This window comes from Acartia tonsa, chromosome 12 (assembly GCF_053477335.1).
Source record: "Acartia tonsa isolate MP-2025a chromosome 12, ASM5347733v1, whole genome shotgun sequence".
Classification (NCBI taxonomy): domain Eukaryota; kingdom Metazoa; phylum Arthropoda; class Copepoda; order Calanoida; family Acartiidae; genus Acartia; species Acartia tonsa.
The window spans coordinates 26,734,008-26,754,876 of NC_137271.1; the positions used below are offsets into that span (position 1 = coordinate 26,734,008).

Consider the following 20,869-nt stretch of genomic DNA (forward strand, 5'->3'; position numbering starts at 1 on the left):
AGAGAGAGAAAAGGGAGCCAAAATAAAAGTAGTTTAATAAGAGAAGTGAAACTGCAAAGAGAAAGATTTTCTTGTTATCAAAATAGTGTTATTTCAAAAAATATTAATTTAGAATTAGCGTGACATAAAAATTATACAAAATTATTAAAATTTACGCTTTAAATTAGTGAAATTTATTAAGTGATATTGCTGTCATTGTTATAAAAAGGTAATTTAATGATTCTTATAGAAAATTTATTATTAAATGACATTTACAGTCCTTTATTTCTAAAGGTATAATTCCACTAGTAACAATTCAAGGAAAGACTAATTTATCGTCCATTGCACTATCTCTTTCTGATTACTATGTATTCTACAAATATTTCATCCCCCCCCCCCCAATTATCACAAGCTACAAAAGGCAGAGAAAGGGGACATTGTACTGTAAATTACACTTGTCCTCAAAATCTTTGGATACTTTTACTTTTGAATTTTTATTAGTTGGTTCCAAACTTGCTGTTATTTAATAATTTTCATCTACAAAAGGGTTTATATTGTTTATCATCATTCGGGATGTATATAAATTTTTTATCAATTATCTGATCTATTAAGATACCTGAGGACTTAACACATGAAAAAAAGTTTAATTTATCGTCCATTGTCTAATCCCTGTAACCTCGCTATTTGTAGAAAGAGAAGTTATAAAGTTAAGTTAGAAATTGAAATGTGAATTGTAGATAAGCCTTTACAAGGAGGATTTATTGCAAGCTACAAAGTACAATGAAATTACAGTTTTACCATGTATAAAACCATTCTTGAACCTAAGTTTTCAATCATTAACCTGAAAATCTCTTTTTAGATCAAAAAACGCGCACTAGAACTTGTTTCTTTTTTGATAATCTTCATAGCTATTCTAAATTAATCCTATTTTATAAAATAGTTAGGTTTCTTTGTCTGTAGCTTAAGATTTTAATAAATACTGAACCAGTTGAGTTCTCTATATAAAAGCCAAAATAGAGCTACTAGATACTAAATATATCTAGCCTAGCCTAGCCGCTAGTCTTTATTAAATGGAATATTTGAAGATCATTATTTAAATTGTTAACTTGTTAAATATCTATTTTAATAATGTTGCCCTTTTAGGACATTTTATTTTCCTAACCTTTTAAAATATCATTTGGTGTCTGAAGGGTTTGACAAGATTGTCTGAAAAGGGGGATTTAACAGGGATCTGAAGGGATAAAATAATGGATGCGAAAATGATTTACATCCCCTTCTGCCTTCATCATCATTGTCATTAAATTCTTTGTAGAACCTAGGCCACGCACAATGGTTCTCCAATCTTTCTCTTTCCTTAGGGATTCCACACCAAGGCTTCATTGGTTAAATCCTCTTTCTGTAGATTTAGATGATAATACTGGTAAAAATTTTGTAAACTGGTAGTGATTGTCAACTATTCTAGACTTAATAAACGAACAAGAACACGAGTTTTGAAATCTTTAAAGATTTTTTCATAAATAAAGTTATACAGTTCTTATGGATATTTGCAATGGATTAAAGGACGACATAACCAAGTTATAGAGTTACTACGCTACAAAATGCAATAATATTCTTTTTTACCTAGAACAATAGGAAAAGATGAAATAAATCATTTTTATGACGGGATAAAAGAAAAATATTATATTAACTTTTCGTCATTCATTGAAAAATATTAGTTTAACAAAATGATTTTTTTTGTTTTTTCCATTATGATTTTAAGCTTTATTAGTGATTAATAGAGAAAATTACCTACATTTTTTTTAAACTGAAGGAATTATATATTATCTAAATGGTGGTTTTTGAGATATTAATGGACACTGAACACACACATATCCAGTTACTTTCGTATATTACTTATTACTAAAGTTCTGATATTTATGACGTTAGATAATATTAGGTTTAAAGTTACATAATTGTTAAGAAAAGTATTATAATGCAAAACACAGGAAAGAAGGTAAAGGACATTGGACTGTAAATTATACAGGTACCCAAAAATCCATTATATAGACCCATAGTATAGATGTATATACAGTTAAGGGGGGGGGGAAGTTTGTACAGTTATAGGAAATGAAATTCAGTACCAAATTTTGCCCTGGCCGTTTGGGCTTGTTTTTATAGTTATCAACCTAATTCTTTTTGTAAGCGCTCTTATATGATTGGATCTACCTGTAAAACTTTAAAAATTGAATTTTGGGACTTTCCCTTAAAGGGGCTAGTGGCGCAAAAGACCCCCTAACACTAAAATTTTAAGTTCTGAGCCTATTTTCAGAGATATTGTGACGATTTTTTTTAATGAAAACACTTTTTAACAAAACCGAACTAAGTAGCCAATACAAATTTCATTTTGGGACTTTCCTTCTAGGGGCTAGTGGAGCAAAAGACCCCCCAAACACTAAAATTTTAAATTCTGAGCCTATTTTCAGAGATATTGAGACGATTTTTTTAATGAAAACACTTTTTAACAAAACCGAACTAAGTAGCCAAAACAAATTTCATTTTGGGACTTTCCTTCTAGGGGCTAGTGGAGCAAAAGGCCCCCCAAACACTAAAATTTTAAGTTCTGAGCCTATTTTTAGAGATATTGAGATGATTTTTTAAAATGAAAATATTTTTAACCAAACCGAACCAAGTAGCCATTACAAATTTCATTTTGGGACTTTCCTTCTAGGGGCTAGTTGAGCAAAAGGCCCCCCAAACACTGAAATTTTAAGTTCTGAGCCTATTTTTAGAGATATGAGATGATTTTTTTAATGAAAACATTTTTAACAAAACTGAATTAAGGAACCATTACAGATATTATTTTGGGACTTTCCTTCTAGGGACTAGTGGAGCAAAAGGCCCCCCAAACACTGAAATTTTAAGTTCTGAGCCTATTTTTAGAGATATTGAGACGATTATTTTTAATAAAAATATTTTTAAAGAAACCAAACTAAGTAGCCATTACAAATTTCATTTTGGGACTTTCCTTCTAGGGACTAGTGGAGCAAAAGCCCCCCAAACACTAAAATTTTAAGTTCTGAGCCTATTTTTAGAGATATTGAGATGATTTTTTAAATGAAAATATTTTTAACAAAACCGAACTAAGTAGCCATTGCAAATTTTATTTTGGGACTTTCCTTCTAGGGACTATTGGAGCAAAAGACCCCCAAACACTAAAATTTTAAGTTCTGAGCTTATTTTTAAAGATATTATGGCTGATTTTTTTAATGAAATTTTTTTTCAAATAACTGAAATAAATAATCAGAAGATAAAATTTTAGTGTTTGGGGGTCTTTTGCTCCACTAGCCCCTGGAAGGAAAGTTCCAAAATGAAATTTGTATTGGCTACTTAGTTCGGTTTTATTAAATATGTTTTCATTAAAAAAATCGTCTCAATATCTCTGAAAGTAAGCTCAGAACTTAAAATTTTAGTGTTTTGGGGTCTTTTGCTCCACTATTCCCTAGAAGGAAAGTCCCAAAATGAAATTTGTAATGGCTACTTAGTTCGGTTTTGTTAAAAATGTTTTCATTAAAAAAATCATCTCAATATCTCTGAAAGTAAGCTCAGAACTTAAAATTTTAGTGTTTTGGGGTCTTTTGCTCCACTATTCCCTAGAAGGAAAGTCCCAAAATGAAATTTTTAATGGCGACTTAGTTCGGTTTTGTTAAAAATGCTTTTATTAAAAAAAATCGTCTCAATATCTCTAAAAATAGGATCGGAACTTAAAATTTCAGTGTTTGGGGGGCCTTTTGCTCCACTAGCCCATAGAAGGAAAGTCCCAAAATGAAATTTGTAATGGCTACTTATTTTGGTTTGGTTAAAAATATTTCCATATTAAAATATCATCTCAATATCTCTGAAAATAGGCTCAGAACTTAAAATTTTAGTGTTTGGGGGTCTTTTGCTCAACTAGCCCCTAGAAGGAAAGTCCCAAAATAAAATTTGTAATGGCTACTTAGTTTGGTTTTGTTAAAAATATTTTCATTTTTAAAAATCATCTCAATATCTCTAAAAATAGGCTCAGAACTTAAAATTTTAGTGTTAGGGGGTCTTTTGCTCCACTAGCCCCTTTAAGGGAAAGTCCCAAAATGAAATTTGTAATGGCTACTTAGTTCGGTTTTGTGAAAAAAGTTTTCATAAAAAAAATTCATCTCAATATCTCTGAAAATAGGCTCAGAACTTAAAATTTCAGTGTTTGGGGGGTCTTTTGCTCCACTAGCCCCTTTAAGGGAAAGTCCCAAAATTAAATTTGTAATGGCTACTTAGTTCGGTTTTGTGAAAAAAGTTTGCATTAAAAAAATCGTCTCAATATCTCTGAAAATAGGCTCAGAACTTAAAATTTTAGTGTTTGGGGGGCCTTTTGCTCCACTAGCCCCTAGAAGGAAAGTCCCAAAATGAAATTTGTATTGGCTATTTAGTTCGGTTTTGTTAAAAAGTGTTTTCATTAAAAAAATCGTCTCAATATCTCAGAAAATAGACTCAGAACTTAAAATTTTAGTGTTTGGGGGTCTTTTGCTCCACTAGCCCCTTTAAGGGAAAGTCCCAAAATTCAATTTTTAAAGTTTTACAGGTAGATCCAATCATATAAGAGCGCTTACAAAAAGAATTAGGTTGATAACTATAAAAACAAGCCCAAACGGCCAGGGAAAAATTTGGTACTGAATTTCATTTCCTATAACTGTACAAACTTCCCCCCCCCTTACCTCACTCCTGTTTCTTATGACCTTTTTCGTCTGCTATCAAATTGTTTTCTGCTACTTGGCTGGTGTTAATATTCCCGACACCATTTCAAAGACCCATTTGAGAGTCGGTACAAGGTCAGTGGGATGGTGAGATACATTTATTTAACCCCTTCCCTCTCTAGTGTTTTACTCTAATGTTCCCTCGATCCAATAGACTTCTCAATCTTGATTTGGTTGTAGTGCAAAGTTTTCTATTATAAACTGTAAAAAATATTTTTTTTCATTTAGTATCAATTGATACGCTGGGGTTGTATTAGACCTGGACCCGTAAGTGTGCTGTATTATTAAAATGAATATATAACACCATGTAGTACTATATACCGTAATAACTATTACTATACAGAGATATTGCGTTTTTAGTATCAATTCTTACCCTACAGAGTAACAAAAATTACGAACCAGAGTATTAAAAACTTCCTTCTAGCGTATTGAATTTTATTCCATAGAGAGTATTAGATAATACTATAAAATACACATTCTGTATTTAGTAATACATATTACTCCATAGAACACTAAGTAATACTCAATACAGTAATAGAATCTTCCTTATATCGTAATGAGGTTTTTTTGCTAGAACGTATGGGATGATGCTATACAGTAATGAAATGAGTATATACTATTATCTGATGCTATTTTTTTTTTCATTTTTAACAGTGTAGATTTAAATTTTGATATGTATTTTTATCATAATTGTGGTATATATTTATTAATTTTCTATTATCCTATCCCTTTAGATCCCTGGTAATTTCACAGTTAAGATTTAGTGCTGTTAATTGTAATAAGTTAGCGGTATTGATAGCTTTCATTTGTGGACTTTTTAGGAACACATTACATACATAGATGGACAATTTTGTTGAAATAAAGTTATGTAGAGAAACATAAAAGTTTTGTAAAAAACAACTAAAAATTCAAATAGCTCTGTATCGTAGGAGATAAGGCAATTGACGAAATATTGATGTACATCCCCAATGTAAATCAACAAAATAACCTTCTTTGTAAATTATAATTATTGGTTGAAAAGAATGAACACTAACATTTTTATCCAACCAATCAAGATTTGATATAAGTTTTGCCGCTAACGATTGAGAGAACGTGCTTGCTAAACTTTCAGTACCAGTATAATTTACAGTCCTATGTCATCTTCCAATAAAATAACATTTTACTTACAAATAAAAAAAACTTTAATTCTGCGTATTACTATTGACAATATAATACCAAATATAATTTTTCGTTTCTGATTTTTGACTAATGTGAATTATTATATTTTGTAATGTATGAACTCATGAATAGATAAATATGTTCTGTAAGGGTAAAATACATCTGAAAAATTTTATGAGCAAAGCTTTTAATAGCTCAATCAAAACATTGTAAAAAATCATCTGAAAACTATAACTCTTTTTTTTATGTAAGTGGCTGTGTATTCGAAGGAGGCAGAAATGTAGCATAAAACTATCACGTGATCTATGCGAACTTTCTTCAAATGTGGGGCAGATCTTACAGACAAAAAAATAATCTTACTACCTTATTTAATAGGATTTTGGGTTTGAAGAAAAAACACAAATTTACGTTTTATAGCAGCGCTACTTATGAATACATCCTTATACTAAAGTAACAGGATGTTTGTTTGTCTGTGTGTGTATCTGTGTATCTGTGTGTCTGTACCGAAGGATCTCGCTAACCGCTGAACCGATTGGGTTCTCCTTAACAGGGTAGATTCTCATATGTCCCGGAAAGGTTTAACTATTTTGGGGGAGGGTACCACCACCCTCCCAAGAGAAATCACAATAAAATCGAAATTTTTTTAAATATTTTCGCCGCATAGTGTCGCTACCGTAGTCTCGCTAGCTTAGTCGCGCTGCGTAGAAGTATGAATTTAATAGCTGATAACATAGACAAATTATTTCTCAAATTAAATATTTAAAATGAATTAAAAACATTTAAATGCCACTAGAGGCCTCTAGGGGCGTAGCCGCTAGTACTATATACTACATATATCCTTGTTTTTGTATCTGACCTGCAATTTTATTTTAGTAGCACAATAAAAATAATAAGGAGAAATAAAACAAGATTATTCACTCTAAAAAATAGATCCTTCATTTATGAATTTTTATTTATATTCTTCAAATTTCCTTTTAAAACAATAAAATTTTTCTTATCCTAATATAAAACAAACATGATGTCAGTCTGTCTGTCTGGAGCTTATAATCTCGCTTACCGCTTGACCTATATGTTCTTTTACAATGAATCTTCATTTAGGTCTTTTTAGATAAGATTTTTCCCCCTCTTTACACTAGTGACCCTGGCTAGGGGCGTAACCGCTAGTGAATAAACCGGATTAATAGAAACATTTTCATTTTTAAAAGAAAAATAAGAATTTTTGCAAGAATTTCATTTTTGGCAAAAAAGGTTGCAAAAATGTCATAGTTATAGGGATAAGACAATTGACTAGAAAAAGATCTTACCTGATATTTTATATGTGAAATTTTGAATTTTGTAGCTGGTAAATATTGTGGGCTAGAATGGGTTGTAGATTTATTAAAGTATTATTGCCTGTTCCCTCCCTGATAATAAATGCAACTTTAATTTGACAATTAGAGCGTGATATAAGGTCAAGAGTAGAAAAAGAAATGGGTAGGACAATTGTAGAAAATTTTGTCGTTTTTTATGAAATAGATCTTTATATTTTATAGCTTAAAAATAATTTTAATTTAATGAGACTCTTCCACTAAAAAGGGATAGCATTATTTTGTCTTAAAGTTCTATCTGTGTATGATAATATGTTGCTCCTGTTGTTTGGTCAATACATTCCCCTAGCTGTTAGCTTAATCTTAAACTTAAGGATTATGAGAGAGATTGATCTTTTTACTTATGTTCTATCATGGTGTACAACGTAAATAACGTACTTACAATCAAAGAATTTAGTAGAGTAGCTTCGCTAGTTTTAAAAATATTTATGATTATGACATAGATAGAGGTTTTCCGCTTAAATGTATGTTTAGTATTTCATAATTTGTTTTATATTCGAGTATTACATTAGCATTTCTGCCTTTGTTAGCTTGTTACCCAGTTGTCATGCTACTAGTATAGATATTGGTAGAACCCGTAATTATGCAATACATAGATTAGATATTTTAGTTATGTTACATGTTTTTTTAGTAGCTCAGCTACTCTTTAATTCAGCTAATTGCTTCACCTCCTAATATCTAGGGGAGGGCAAGAGAGGTTAGAATAATAGTTTAAAACCATCCCAGGATATATAAAGCTTACTTATAAAGTACAACCGATTCGAAGCAGCAATTTTCGAGATCTTTAGCTTCAGACAAAAACCATAGTACTTTTTATTATAGGATTAATAATAAGTTGTGCCAAACCATAAGCTAAGAAATTCCACATTCTGTTATAAAACAGAATTTTTTTTTTTTTTAGATAAATTTTCTGCAAATAAAGATTGTTTTATGCACTAATTGTTATCAACAAATTTTTAATGACATTGGTATAAAATTGGATGAGAAATTATCTTTATTTCTATTTTTATATTTGTTATTGCTGCGCTACTAATGGATGTTGTCAATCTTACATATTTATATCCTACAACAATATTTGTTAAAACTGCTCTACTTATGGACATAGCTGTCCTTGCTTTATCCATTTTAAGTTTGAAATTGCTGCGCTATTTATGGATGTTATCATTCTTGATGTTACACATATTTATATCATGTAAACTTGACAGATTTGTCGCTCATGCAACAAGGGCCGGGGTGACATACATTTGGTTTAAGATTTTGTACAGTTTGGTTTATTTCACTTCAAAGAAAATCTTAAGTACACACCTTATCTACCTTTAAAGATTGTATTTGAATAACCTGTCTTTTAAATAGGTGTTATTTTGTATATTTTCAATTCAAACTATTTAATTCTCTATTTTCATACTATTCAGTTTGAATAATGTTTAAATCTGTTTTAAATTTAAATTTTACGAATTTTGTCTTATACAAAGGTCCTTGAAATGGCCTTTTTTTGTCTTGTTTATTCTTTTCTTGTCTTAGGTTGGTTTTGTGCTATTTTTCTTTCCATTCCTCTATCAATGATGTTTTTTTTGCTATTTTGTATTAACACTAGAAATTTTCACTTTTCTAATTTTCGTTTTCCTCATATCATTGAAAAAGTTTATGTGACATTGAGAACTGGATAATCCATAGATAGATACACACAAAAATAGCCAGAATTATAGTTAAACAAGAATTACAACATCCATAAAAGCAAGGCTCAACAAACAGACAAGCGAACATCGACAAATATATAATACTTTGGATATTTTAATCATAAAATAATGTTATTACGAAATCTAAGCAAAAATCATTTGTGTAAATAAGATGGTAGTTAATTCCTAAATACAGGGCATTTAATATCGACGTACTGTCGATACTTGGATATAAGTATGCTTCGCTTACTATATGTCAAATAAATCAAAATTAAAAATTAAAAATTTAATTTAAAAATATCTCAAAAAATCAACATTTTTTAGATAAACATACGATTAAGAGTTGCTATAATTTCTGAATTGTACTCAACTGTTTCAGGAACATCATTCAAAGTTTGAAATTGATAGGACAATTCTAAATTAATTTAGATACCTATTAATAGTTATAGTAAACCCCGAACAAACATATTATGCAAATCTGAATTTTCAAAATAGCAGCTTTATTATTCATTTAGGATGATTTTACAATAAATATGAAATTTAGATGCCTCTTTTGGTTACAAAATTCCACTGTTATTTTTTAATTAATCAGCACCAATAAAGCACAAGATCTCAAAAACAGCATTTGGGGGAAATACTGGTGAACAAACATATTATGCAAATCCAAAACAAAGCAAAAAAAAAAGGTTTTTTGGCACTTTTCTCCTCTTTTAAAGATTGATTATGATAAAATAATAATTTTTTAAGGGATTTATGCATTAATTATTATGAAATATAGTATAAGGTAGAAATTAATGATTTTTCTAAATACGAAATGTTTGAAAAAAATAAATTCGATCCCTATCACTTTAGAGGACAGCTGCTGACCCCCAGTCTTATGGATGAACCTAAATACATATTAAAGATAAAAATTACCCTGAAAATTATACAAAAATGTTTTTGGTGTGTTGAAAAAATCTATTTTAAAATCTTGATTTTGAGGATGATGACCTTTAAGAGGCCCCTATTGGTGGTGATGGTGAGCCAAATGTTATCAAAGTGCATGTCCATGATGACAACTTATATATTAAACTATGATCCAATTTTTGTAGTTATAGCATCCTCCAGCCCAGCATTATTAAAAAAGAAAAGAATTGCAATTTTATTTACTTCAATTCATAAGGTGAATACTGTAGTTTTTAGAAGATGGTTATATTTCTTGTCGGAAGGCTCCATTGGAGGCTGCTATGACTACAAAAAATGGTACATAGGTTAATAGACAAGTTGTTGTAATGGGCATGTACTTAGATAACATTTGGCTCACCATCACCACCAACAGGAGCATCTGAAAGGTCATCATCCTCGAAATCAAGATTTTAAAATGAATTTTTTTTAACACATAAAAAAACATTTTTGTATACTTTTCAGGGTAATTTTTATCTTTAACATGTATTTAGGTTCATCCATAAGACTGGGGGTCAGCAGCTGTCCTCTAAAGTGATAGGGATCGAATTTATTTTTTTCAATCATTTCTTATTTAGAGAAATCATTAATTTCTACCTTATACTATATTTCATAATAATTAATGCATAAATCCCTTAAAAAAATATTATTTTATCATAATCAATCTTTAAAAGAGGAGAAAAGTGCCAAAAAACCTTTTTTTTTGCTTTGTTTTGGATTTGCATAATATGTTTGTTCACCAGTATTCCCCCCAAATGCTGTTTTTGAGATCTTGTGCTTTATTGGTGCTGATTAATTAAAAAATAACAGTGGAATTTTGTAACCAAAAGAGGCATCTACATTTCATATTTATTGTAAAATCATCCTAAATAAATAATAAAGCTGCTATTTTGAAAATTCAGATTTGCATAATATGTTTGTTCGGGGTTTAGATAGCCGTATAGATAGATAGATAAAACGACCTACAGATGGTGATTTTAGATAGAAATAGCAATAATAGATAGGTAGATAGATATTGAGCCTAGTAAATAATCACCACTCTACTTGCCTATCAATCTTATGCACCAAGAAATGTTCACACAAAACTTAATTATTTTATTTAAAGCGAAGGAATCTAAGTATTAGACATCCAATACATGGGTTAACAGATGGGTTTATGGACTTATATAGAATAGCTACGCCCCTAGACTGATGAACGGACAGACAGACAAACGTGAAAAAAGACATATTATGGACATTCGCTAATATACATATTTTTTTGCGTTATTGTGCGTTACCTTATTCATCTTATGCACTTGCACTTATTCCAATTGAGTTAAACTAGAGCTTTACTTTCTATAACTAGCTCTTATAACAATCAAGTTATACTAGAGTCTTACTCCTTATAACAACTGAGTTATATTAGAGCTTTACTCTCTATTACTAGCTCTTATAACAATTGAGTTATACTAGAGCTTTACTTCTTATAACAATTGAGTTATATAGAGCTTTACTGCTTATTACTTGTTCTTATTACAATTTAGTTATACTAGAGCTTTACTTCTTATTACTTGCTCTTATTACAATGGAGCTATACTACACCGGTTCTACCAATTATTTTAATCTACAGAAGGGTAATTTTGTTTATCAACATTGGTAGTGTAGATAAATTTATCATCCATTGTCTTATCTCTTAATATCCCTGATTAGTCTAGTGTATGCTTACCTCTATTATTGGTGCACCCAAATACTTAAAATTAAACACCCTTTGTCCTTACTCTAGGATAAAAATATGTGGGCTGCCTTCACTTCCGCATATGTATCATAATAACAATTCAATAACCAATTCCCCTTACAATTTGCTTTAAACCATGGATCTAAAGGGATAAAGTAATGAATGATAAATTGATGTAATGCCAAATGAAGATAAACAAAATTCAATATATGTCCCAAAAATATTGAGCCAACGATAAATATAACGGGGTTATATAACTTTGGGTACCAGTGTAATTCACAGTCCAATGTCCTCTTCCTCCTCTTGCATAACTCACATCATTAAACATCTCGTCTAAATTATTTGCGAATATAAAACACTATGTGAGTGTGATAATTTGCGTTTGTGATTGCACACTGAAATATGCAAAGAGCCTAAAGTTGGGAGATGGCAATGGCGTCAAGATTAATATTCGTTCTTACACCTTCTATGTATTATAAACATCATATATTTAGGGGAAGATTAAATTAGCATTCATTGTCTTATCCTTTAAAACAAACTAGCGGCTTCGCCCCTAGCCTCTAGGGGCTTTGCCCAAGAGGTGATAAAAAAAAATTATTGCGAGAGACCATAAAGGACCATGGAAACTCCTTCAAAAAAAAAAAAAAAAAAAAAAAAAAAAAAATGGGGGGGGATTTTTTGGTTTTTGGGGGGGTTGGGGGTGTCCCACCCCCCGAGAAAATAGCTTAAAACCACCACAGGACCAATAGGTAGATACCCTGAAGAGTAGAATCCGATCGGTTCAGTGGTTACCGAGATCTTAAGGGACAGACAGACAGACGGACGGACAGACGGACAGACAGACATCGTTCTACTTTGTATTATAGATAACTAGCGGCTACGCCCCTAGAGCTCTAGGGACACTTAAGGTAGGAGGGGGAAAAGTGGACCTCATCCCATTTTAATTTGAGTTTTAAAAAATATTTTTTTGGGGGGAGGGGATGAATACACCCTCCCCAAAAATAGTTTAAAACCTTCCCAGGACCTATAAGAAGCTATACCGTAAAGGAGAACAATATCGGTTCAGCGGTTAGCGAGATCCTTCGAGACAGACAAAAAACACTTACTACTTTATATAATAGGATAGAGCGGGACAGACAAAGATTCGAAACATCAGGGAGTGAGGGAACTTTATACTGTAAATTATAATGGTACCCTAGCTATTATAACCACATTATCTTATACGTTGGCTCTCTAAAGCTTAGGGTACTTTTATTAAATTTTGATTAAGGGGGGGGGGAAGTTATGACACATTTGCGTAAACCTGGTACCTAGGCTTTATCTTTGGTCTGAGAGGATAGGTTATTAGAGATACAATCATTCTTATATGATGAATTTCACGAAATTTAAGATTTTTTGGGTAGACCTCCAGGTTCCGGAGCTGCAGGCCTCCAGGTGGTCTCTGTACAGGTAAAAATGAAAAAAAAATATATTTTTTTTTAAGGTTACAAATCAACTTATAAAACAAAATATGCATCTTTTTTCTTCAAATATGTAAATAATATTATAAAAGATGCATAGGTATTTTGTTTTATAAGTTGACCTGTAACTTAAAAAAAATTTTTTTTTTTTTTTTACCTGTACAGAGACCACCTGGAGGCCTGCAGCTCTGGAACCTGGAGGTCTATCCAAAAAATCTGAAAACTTCGTGAAATTTATCATATAAGAATGATAACCTCTAATAACCTATCCTCTCAGACCAAAGATAAAGCCTAGGTACCAGGTTTACGCAAATGTGTCAAAACTTCCCCCCCCCCCTCTTGGATCTAAACTTTTAATGTTCTAACCTTTTAATAATTTAATCAATAGATTAAGAGGTAATTTTGTTTATCATCATTTGGACTCTTATTCATTTCTCGTCCCTGGATATTTATCTATGTATTCTATTTATATAATGAATTATTCCAAATATTCAAATTATGCGAAAATATTTATGTTTAATATGGAGCGATAATGCATATACATAATATGGTACACCGACAAACGTCCTAATACGACAAACGTCCTAATGCGACAAACGTCCTAAACGACAAACCTCCTAAACGACAAACGTCCTACCGCGACAAACGTCCTACTGCGACATCTCTTTAGTAAAACGTCCTAAAAATTTTCAAAAATTATGAAATAAAAAAAATCTTCCAAATTTAAGGACAAAATCCTCTAATTGTAAGAATACTTATCAATATAAAAATTCAAAATGGCGATAAAACACAGGAAAATAATCTTTAACTGAAATTTATTTTTTGAATAACTTTAACCATAGGCTAAATTTTAAAAATCTGTCCGACAGTTTTCCCAAAGTCTGTGTTGGCTATCAAATGGTATGGTTTCGAACCCGATACATCCTTGCATTACAAAATTCGACCTTTAAATTTTTAGGACGTTTTACTTAAGAGATGTCGCAGTAGGACGTTTGTCGCTTAGGACGTTTGTCGCGTAGGACGTTTGTCGTAGTAGGACGTTTGTCGCGGTAGGACGTTTGTCGGTGTACCCATAATATGAAGGTTTTAGAGATATTTATTCCCTTAGTATAACAATAGAATATTATTCTTCTATTATAACATTACCCTACAGGGTCTTTTCCTTCAAACAACCTACTTTTCAATTTCAAGACCTTTGTCTGAAAGTCCTAACTGAAATAGTAATGTGTTACACCTACTTCCCCATTACGGGTCGAAAATGGAAAACAGTTGGAATCGATCTTAGTCGTAATGGGGGATGTACATCAATTTAACGTCCATTGTCTTATCCCTTAAGATTCCTTACAATCCGTCCTTACAGTAAGTACTGCTATCGTCATACTATTATTACATAAAGACCAAAGAAACTGCCTTATTTGTTATGAATATTTCATTATACATAACCAAATACACAACAGCTTCTCTCAAAGCTCCAAGTCGAGTACAGAAACCCCCATCTCATTAATTTTGAAATAAATTGAAAAAAGTAGGGAGAGATGGTTTATTTTCGTTTGTTCTTTTTTTTACTTTAGATTAGGTTAGGTTATGTAATATTGGGTTCATCCCAAAATAAGGGGGGAATTGCCTGTGGGTTTCTGTGTTTTCTAGGCCTTTGAGGGAAAACACCCTAAACATACCATGTCAAATAGTTTGGATGCAATTTGTCGACTTACAATTTTAATGGTTCATGTCGATTGTTTGACATTAAATACAAGTGTTCATAGCTGACATATTATCGACACAACGTTAATTAAATTAAAAGAAGCACCTTAACATTATTGATTTTGGTATTTTCCAGCTAAGCTACTTAAAATAATGAAACTTCTTGACTAATTAAGATATCTAGAGAAAGGCTGGAGTTTGTACTTTATTAATGGGGAAATTGTTTTATCTTTGATTTACCTATCCCTACACTTGTGAGATATTAAGTTACATGGTCTTTACTTACTCATTTGTTACAGTTTGGCTATAAGCAACATTTATAGTGTTCAAAAATTATAGCTAACTTTTTAGTGGCGCTGTGATATTAGAATTACATTTTTCCACACACAAACATACAAAAAATATGATGCTATCTGGAAAGGGATGGGATATTTGACTGTTAATTATAATGGTACCCAAAGTTTTATAATCCTGATCGTTCGTTCATTTGTATACTCTGCCATTTTTATGTTGCGCTGTAACATCTGTACTTAACGATCTTTGGAATGGCTAATAATATTTTTTAAAGCCTTATTTTAGCAGTTTTAATTTTTCAAGTTTGTCTGTATCGTATAAACATAAAGTTGCATAGAAAAGGGCAATTACTCCACTTATAGGCAGAGGCAGGGAGGTGACTTTGGACTATAAATTGCTCTAGTACCCAAACTTTTGTAAACTCGTTATCTTATTCATTATCCCAATAATTTTGGTTACTTTATTAAATTTTGATCTGTCGCTTTAATCTGTTAGTGTTCAAACTTTTCTACTAATAATCTTATTCTAAGGAGGGATAATTTTGTTTATTATCAATTGGGTTATATATTACTTCATCGTCTAATGTCTTATCCTTTATGATCCCTGACTTATAGGCCTAAAAAGAAGGTTTGTAAGGCTTTTCAATACCAAACTAGGACAGTATAAATTCTGGCTTTGTTAGCCTTCTATTGTTTTATCCTAGCATTGCGACTTAACTATTCTAATAATAAGGTTAGGTATTTGCATTATATTTATTGATGTTTGCCCTGTAGGGTTTAAAGTAACAATAATACAACGAAAATAAGATTAAACGATGATTACGTCAATAAGTAGCGCAGTAATAATAAGTTATTTATTAATAAATTATCAATAAATCACTGAATATGACACTTTTATTCCAGTTATAGAATAGCAGCACTGTTAAAAAAACGATAATTAATTATGATATATTGTAAAATTGTTGTTTTCTAATATTAATATTTAATATTTCTAAAATAAAGAAGTAGGTCAAAATTAATAAGGGGGGGATTATGACGTCATGACATTTCAACTTTTCTTTCATGTTAACTTCAAAGTAAAGTTTTTTTAGGAGCGCCGCTACTATTTAACTAGGGTCTCTTGAGTTCATTATGATACTTTAACTATTTAGGAATCTTAAGAGATAATACAATGAAAGATAAAATTATTGTTAGAAAAGTTAGGAAACTGCTGGTTTGTTCAACACAACAAAAATTTAGTAGTGTTTTTTTCTATTCTGAAAACCAGCTTTTATTGTACTTCTCTTAATGGAATTTTTTTTTCATTTTTACTAAAATAAAACCTTTTTAAAGCTTTTTTATGTAGATGAGTTAATTGATATTTTTATTAAAACACTATGATACATATTTATCCACTGAGTTATTGACTAACTAAGCTCTTTAACATAAAATTGTTTAAATTTTAAGAAAAGTCGGTATTTTTGATTTAATGATTTGTGTTTTTTTTTTAACGATAAGTATTTGTTTATTTAACAGAATTCGTCACTTTTTAACTAATTCATTAAAATGTTTTTTTTTGTTTGTCTTTTAAACGAAGCAGTTATGTATTTAATGTTTTTTCTTACGTAGGTATTATTTGCATTATTTGAGCAATTTTTATGGTTGTTTCGTTTAAATTACTTATTTTTTAAATGAAGTCTATTTAAAATTGTTATCTATGTGTGTGTGTGTAGCCGTTGTTTCTTAGTTTTTGTTCCAAAGTAGTCATGGAGTAGAACGCAACACTTTTGTATAGTTCCTAGGGCTATCAAGCTCCATATTCAAGTACAGTATGTCTTGACCCGCTGTCTCATAGGATCTACTTTTATTACCTTACCCTCGCCGAGTATGGCAGGTGTCCTAAATTAAGTCACCGTAATGAATGACGCACTCCGCAGAAGAGCTTGGTATAAGGGTTGTACAGATTATATGTACTTGACTATTAGGTATCCAAACCACCCAATAATCAGAAAAAAACCACCATCATTTTTCTGATTGTTATATCTGCGCTACTTATGGACTAATTTTCCTTGTTCTACAAATATCATAAAATTTTTGTAATAAATAATTATTTTTAGTTTTGACAAATTAGTTTTAATATCATAACTAATAAATATATTTTTATTTCAGATTGATTGATTGAAGTTAAAGAAGAAACAAAAAAGTGAAATTAAGTTATAAAAATATGAATAAGTGACTAAAAAAATATTAAAAATATTAAAATAAAGTGAAAACATTTACCTATTAAAAAGTAAATAATTTTGGTTTTAAAGGTAAGGACTTATTGTTTTAAAAGCAATTCTACTGGATATATTGAATTGTAATTTTGTAGTATTGTTTTCAAGCCCTGCTTAAAGATTTCTATAAAAATTAGGTATAATATTGAAAAAGTCTTTGTAACAATATTTACAAGTAACAGGATCTCTATCCGCTGAACCAATTAGGTTCTCCCTTTCAGATTATAATAGGTCCCGCAAAGGTTTATAACTATTTATGGAACCTCCACCCCCCAAAAATGTGCATGGTTGACTTACTACTTTTTACCCTAACTGCCCCTCAAAGAGCTCTAGTACCCTAAGTTATAAAGCCACACGTTTTCCTAATCGTTGGCCCCAAAACCTTGAGTTCTTTGTTGAACTTTGATTGGTGGTGTCAAACCAATAGTGTTGAAACTTTTCAACCATTAATTTTAACTGAAGAAGGGGTAAATTTTTATACAAATATTGGATACCTTCATACTTTACTTTATCGTTCATTGTCATATCCCTTAAGATTTCTGTATAAAGTTGAATGTTTATTCTTGGGTGTATTCCATAATACGCTATCATCCATTATATTTCTGTTGTTCTATCGCATACGCAAATTATTTTTTCTTTATTAGCAATAAACAAGATAGTACCTAATAACTTTTAGAACTGTAGAAGTTTAGTATTATGGCCGTAAAACATCACTTTTCTGATTTTGTAAAGATTTTAAAGTAATGGACTAATTGAAAATAGTATGTTGCTTTTATATATTTTGGTAAAATCGTTTGAACACCATGTAATATGTTAAAGTAATATTAATACATACATACGAGTAAAGCCTAACATTTAGCAATTTTATTTGTTAATTTGGAACTAAAGTTAACCTCCCCCCCCCCCCCCAAATATTTTTCTCGGGGGTTAAAATAATGATAGATAAAAATTATATTATTACTAGCGATTGAAATAGGGAAGGGGGGGGGGGATAAAATAGCATAAAGCCATCTTAGGACTTTAATTTCCATCCTTCACCTAATAGAACTCAATCGGTTCAGTGGTCAACTATATTTTAACGAACAAACCTAAAAATCTTACTAATATATTTATTATACTAGCGACTGCGGCCCTAGCATCTAGAAGGCTCTGTGTTCAAAGTGGTTGAAATAGGGCAAAAAATAACCTAAATTCACCTAAGGATTAAATGTAAAATGGATGAAGAAAGGGGGCTATTTTTAGTGTATTAATGAATGATGTCGAAAGTTACTAAAATATTTCGCATATGCTCATCTATTTTATTTATAGATGGAAATACAGTTTTAATATTATTGTTTTTACAAAATAATAAAACGACTGAAACGGTGTTTTTTTTGGTGGCTGGATCAATAAATTTCTTAAGAATGTTTTAGGCTATTTTCCAGACCTTCTAAGCCCTCCGCTAGATGCTATGAGCGAAGCAACTTAACTACTAAGTATTAATAGAATTTACATTTCTTCAAATTATCCTCCTATAAAAGGTTGTTTGTTTTTCTGTTAAAAGTTTTAAAATGCTGATAGGTTTTCCTTTACAGCAAAGTTTCTAAAAATGTTCTAAAAAGTCTGTGGTTAATTTGGGGATGGGTATTTCAACCCTCCAAAGAGAAATACACTATACCTTCCACCAACCAACCAAAAATGTTCTTTAAAATTATTTTCCTTTAAAAGCTATTCAGCTAGTCTAGGACATGAAAATACTAGCATTTTGGTAATTTTGATTACATTCTTTGTTAAGAAAGATTTGCTAATATTCTATTTCACCTAATATTCTCTTTAACTCCAAAAATATCAATTTATTATTACAAACAAAATTTATGACTTCCCTCATTGATTGTAATAAAATATTGTGCCACTAAAAAACTATTAATATAGTTAACAAGGATGACAACATCCATAATGAGTAAAGAACTAAACTTTTTCTTCTTGTCCAGAAGCCTTAGTCATATACCGACCAAGTAAATTACTCATTACAGTTTATATTATCCTATAAAAAGTCAACAAAAGCCGATTATCTGCATTTTACCTTAACTTGTTTGACAACATTAGAGGTATAGAGTAGCTTCGCTAATAACAAAGCAATAATTCTACTTTTTGACCTATTTATAAAAAAGTTTTTATTATTTGTCCCTTTTCTTTATTAAGAATTGTTTTCATAACATTAAGTTTAAATTTTTGATGATCATTTGGAAGAAAAAACGTAATGTTCATAGAAATAAAGAAATTTTTGGAATTAGATGTAACAAAAAGGACAATTATTAGGATTATTATTATCTCGGGATGGTTTTAGGCTATTTTTGTCTCTCCACACCCCTCCGAATACAGAGCCTCTAGATTGTAGTACCCGCTAGAATACACCAAAATATTGGATTAATTTTACAGAAATATTCGATGATCTACCATTTCAAGTGCAAAGGGAAGAAGAGGGCAACGAATATTAGATTATTTTACATTCTTTTCTCATATAAATTTACAATAAGGCAGAATTCCTCGCAAAAGAAAATAATTTATTTCCATTAACATATCCCTGTACCCCTAAAAGTTTTCACTGCTACTTGAAAACTTATGGATAGTTGAAGTAGTGATCCTGCCATCAAACTAAGATTTAAAATTGCTGAATAATTTTTAAAGAATTTACAAGAACAGCCAAACAGACGGACTTGAACTCATATAAATTTCATGATAACCGTAAACCTCTCCGTAAGCAACGAATAGCTCTTATTGTTAATTTGGGCATGATGATTCCTATAATTGTCAGGTACGGTTTTAAAAGCGTGTAAACTTTATAATCTTCACTAGTCCACATTCCTTAGGCATATTATCGCTGCTGGGGCTTTTGTAAAAAAGCACCAAAAATACGTTTTTATCCTATCAAAATATTAATTTTTGAACAAAAGTAAAATGAGGAAAACCGTCAAATATTCTCTTAACAATGACCCAAATTTATGCTATTTAAAAATAATAAAATTTGGTTATTTTGTTGGAGAAAAAAGTTCAAGTACTAAGTATAGACAAAATCTGAAGATATACCAAGTAGGGTTTTCTTAGTGTGCATTCATTTTCGCATATTATCATAGTAGGTATTATATGCATATTAAATGTATAATCCAGTATAACATATAATAAGTATAGATATATAATCCAGACAACTACCTGCCCCAAGTGTTGGAAACCATTTTCGTCTGCCAGCAAATTGCTTTCGTATTTTGTAGGGCTGTATATATGTTTCCGATGCTATTAACTGATTTTAAAGATTTTAATGGTTAATAATGAGCCAAGTAAAGGATATTAAAGGATAAGACGATTAACGATAAATTGATGTCATGTTCCACTTATTATGATAAATTTAATTACCACTTCTGTAGATTAAATTTGAAAAGTTTGGACACTGTTAGTTTGTAATAATGAGTGATAATTTCAAGTTAACTAATTAGAGTATAAAATTTTGGGGACCAGTACAATTTACAGTCCATCTTACCCTCTCTTCCTAAGTATAGGGCAATTTGTGTGTTATGTTATGTATTAATA

General features: G+C 30.6%; 1 protein-coding gene across 1 annotated transcript in view; it reads left to right on the forward strand.

Moving 5' to 3' along the window:
- The window catches only part of Klp31E (kinesin-like protein 31E), a 213,516-nt gene that overhangs the window by 86,236 nt on the left and 106,411 nt on the right, over positions 1-20,869 (forward strand). The window contains exon 2 of the mRNA XM_080178409.1: positions 17,199-17,341. The gene's annotated coding sequence lies outside the window, so the exon portion shown is untranslated. The remainder of the gene's footprint in view (positions 1-17,198; positions 17,342-20,869) is intronic.